We start from the raw sequence: 4,102 nt of genomic DNA, 5'->3' as shown, positions 1-4,102 counted from the left end.
CTTTTATGGTTTTCAGAGTATAGCCCTTTTGCCTCCTTGGTTAAGCTTATTTATGGGCTTTTATTTATTTTTTATTATTATCTTTGTTTTGGTTGCACTTCTTGATATTTATCCAAAGGAGTTGAAAACTATGTTCATATAAAAACATGCACATGGATATTTGTAGCAGCTTATTCATAACTGTGAAAACTTGGAAGCAATCAAGATGTTCTTCTGCTGGTAAATGTATAAACAAACTGTGGTACATCCAAACAATGAAATATTATTCAATACTACAAAGAAATTAGTTGTCAAGTCTTAAAACGACATGGAGGAAACAAGTATATTACTAAATGAAAGAAGCCTATTTGCAATTACATACTGGGTATTTACCCCAAAGATACAGATGTAGTGAAAACAAGAGCCATATGTACCCCAATGTTCATAGCAGCAATGGCCACAATTGCCAAACTGTAGAAAGAGCCAAGATGCCCTTCAACAGATAAAGAAAATATATATGGCCCATATATACAATGGAATATTATGCCTCCATCAGAAAGGATGAATACCCAACTTTTTATGAACATGGATGGGACTGGAAGAGATTATGCTGAGTGAAATAAGTCAAGCAGAGAGAGTCAATTATCATATGGTTTCACTTAATTGTAGAGCATAAGGAGTAACATGGAGGACATTAGGAGAAGGAAAGGAAAAGTGATTTGGGGAAGATCAGAGGGGGTGATGAATGATGAGAGACCGTGGACTCTGAGAAACAAACTGAGGGTTTTGGAGCGGAGGGCAGTGGGAGGTTAGGTGAGCCTGGTGGTGGGTATTAAGGAGGGCATGGATTGCATGGAGCACTAGGTGTGGTGCATAAACAATGAATCTTGGAACACTGAAAAAATTAAATTGAAAATAAAAAGCCTATCTAAGAAGGCTATGATTCCAACTATATGACATTCTGAAAAAGGCAAAACTTTGGAGATAGTAAAAAGATCAGCTGTTAAGGGTTAGGAAGGAGGAAGACTTGAACAGTTGAAGTATAGAGGAATCTGTTCTGTCTGACACTATAATGGCTGAAACATGTTATACATTTGTCCAAACCAATAGAACATATAAATCAGCAAACTTATTATATTTTATTAAGAAGGAAAGAATCACACGGCCATTATTATCTAAAAGCTGTTGCTTTGAAATAAAGATTTTAGGATAGTATTTTGTTGACTTCTTTATGTTATTCTCAAGGTTACTTGGTTTCATATTTCTTCTTTGGCCACTTCCTACAGATTTTTTTTTTTTTCTTTTCAGAAAATTGTCATTTTGTCTGTTTGCAAGCTTAGCACCATAAAGTGGTTCAAATGTTTGTTCTGTTAGTCATTTCCCTTCCTTCATTTCTAATTTTGGTTATTTGTGCCTTCTTTTCTCTTATTCCTTAACTATTTTTCCCATCAGTTTACCTATTTTAGTAGTCTTTTTAAAGAACTGGTGTTAAGAAAGACAACTATCATATGATCTCCCTGATATAAGGAAGTCGAGAAGCAACATGGGAGGTTTGGGGGGGGGTAGGAGAAGAGTAAATGAAACAAGATGGGATCGGGAGGGAAACAAACTGTAAGATACTCTTAATCTCACAAAACAAACTGACGGTTGCTGAGGGCAGGGTGGGGGTTAGGGAGAGGATGGTGGGGTTATGGACATTAGGGAGGGTATGTGCTATGGTGAGTGCTGTGAAGTGTGTAAACCTGGCGATTCACAGACCTGTACCGCTGGGACTAATAATACATTAAATGTTAACAAAACATTAAAAAAAAAAAAGAACTGGTATTGGAAAGAAATATATTCTTCATGCTTCAGAATTCAACATAAGAAAAATATTAGAGGCTAATGGTAAATTTGCTGCCTCCATCTCTAACTTAACTTATTAATTATAATTTTAATTATAAATCTATTGTTAGCAATTGTTAATACATTAATGGTTAATACTTATGTTAAATTTTAAGTAAATTTTGAATATTAAATACTGTTAAATTATGAATGTTTTTCAGAGAGAGAAAAGAAAAAGTAAAACTGATAGCTATTGTGAAAGGTGTAAATATTTAGCTTTCTATAAATGCTGTTTCTCATCCCACTCCTTCTTCTAATTTTTCTCTTTCTTCTCAGCATTTGTATCAATTTTTATAGAAGCTTAAGTGTTAAATAAAGGAGAAAATAAAAGGATCATAATCAAGCTATTGGGTTTCATGTTACTGTAGGAACACTGCAGAGAGCAAATTGATAATATAAACTGGTTTTGACTTGTGAGGCTATTACTAAAACTACAGGTTGTATCTCAACTTTCACTCACCTTTAAAGAGAAAATTTATGAGTTTAACCCCAAACCGCTTTTCCTTTTTTAAATTTAATTTTATTTTTTCAGTGTTCCAAGATTCATTTTTTAAGCACCACACCTAGTACTCCATGCAATCTGTGCCCTCCTCCAGCATGGCCTCCCAAACCTCTACCCTCCTCCCCTCCCAAACCTCAGAGTTTGTTTCACAGAGTCCACAATTCTCATCATTTGTCTCCCCGTCTAATTTCCCCCAACTCACTTCTCCTCTCCATCTCCCAATGTCCTCCATATTATTCCTTATGCTCCATAAGTAACCGAAACCGTATGATAATTGACTCTCTCTGCTTGACTTATTTCACTCAGCATAATATCCTCCAGTCCCATCCATGTTGATAAAAAGTCAAGTATTCATCCTTTCTGATGGAGGCATAATATTCCATTGTATATATAGATCATATATTCTTTATCTGTTCATCTGTCAAAGGGCATCTTGGCTCTTTCCACAGTTTGAGGACTATGGCCATTGCTGCTATGAACACTGGGGTACAGATGGCCCCTCTTTTCACTACGTCTATCTTTGGGGTAAATACCCAGTAGTTCAATTGCATGGTCATAGGTTAGCTCTATTTTTAATTTCTTAAGGAATCTCTGCACTGTTTTCCAAAGTGGCTGCAACAACTTGCATTCCCACCAACAGTGTAAGAGGGTTCCCCTTTCTCCACATCCTCTCCAACACTAGTTGTTTACTTGTTGTCTTGTTAATTTTGGCCATTCTAACTGGTGTAAGGTGGTATCTCAATGTACTTTTGATTTGAAGCTCCCTGAGGGCTAGTGATGATGAACATTTTTTCATGTGTCTGTTAGCCATTTGTATGTCTTCTTTGGAGAAGTATCTGTTCATGTCTTCTGCCCATTTTTTGACGTGATTATGTGTTTTGTGTGTGTGTTGAGTTTGAGGAGTTCTTTATATATCTTGGATATCAGCCCTTTGTCTGTAGTGTCATTTGCGAATATCTTCTCCCATTCCATGGGTTACCTCTTTATTTTGTTGACTGTTTCCTTTGCTATGCTGAAGCTTTTGATCTTGATGAAGTCCCAAAAATTCATTTTCGCTTTTGTTTCCTTTGTCTTTGGAGATATGTCTTGAAAGAAGTTGCTGTGGCCTATGTGGAAGAGGTCACTGCCTGTGTTCTCCTCTAGGATTTTGATAGATTCCTGCCTTGCATTGAGATCTTTTATCCATTTCTTCAAACTCCATTTTCAACTACATGTTATATCACTTACTTTCAGTGGATAGAGTTTTAACACAAATTATGTCAAAATTGATCAGTTTCACAATTGAGTATTTCATCATGTAAGCCTTACAAAATAAATCTGACAGTCCAAGAGCAGCATTAATTAAATAAAAAGTCTGTGTGTGTGTGTGTGTATGTGTGTGAAAGAGACAGAGATATATAGACATAAATTTATGTAAAAGGTTTAACAATACATGGTTTTTCTTTTCTAATATCAGAGATTGTGTTGATAATAAAAGACCAGAAATAAAAGATACATACATACATACATACATACATACATAAAATCCAAGGTTCTGAAAAGCAGAAACTATTAAATCGCATGCAATCGTAAGTCTAATAAATGACCCAAAGTCATAAATACCTGTAGGTGCAAGTATTACCAAATCTTCATTTATTTATTTATTTTTAAAAGATTTTATTTATTTATTTGACAGAGAGAGAGGTCACAAGTAGGCAAAGAGGCAGGCAGAGAGAGAGAGGGGAAGCAGGCTCCCCA

This window comes from Mustela erminea, chromosome 2 (assembly GCF_009829155.1).
Source record: "Mustela erminea isolate mMusErm1 chromosome 2, mMusErm1.Pri, whole genome shotgun sequence".
Classification (NCBI taxonomy): Eukaryota; Metazoa; Chordata; class Mammalia; order Carnivora; family Mustelidae; genus Mustela; species Mustela erminea.
This window is presented reverse-complemented; position numbering follows the sequence as displayed.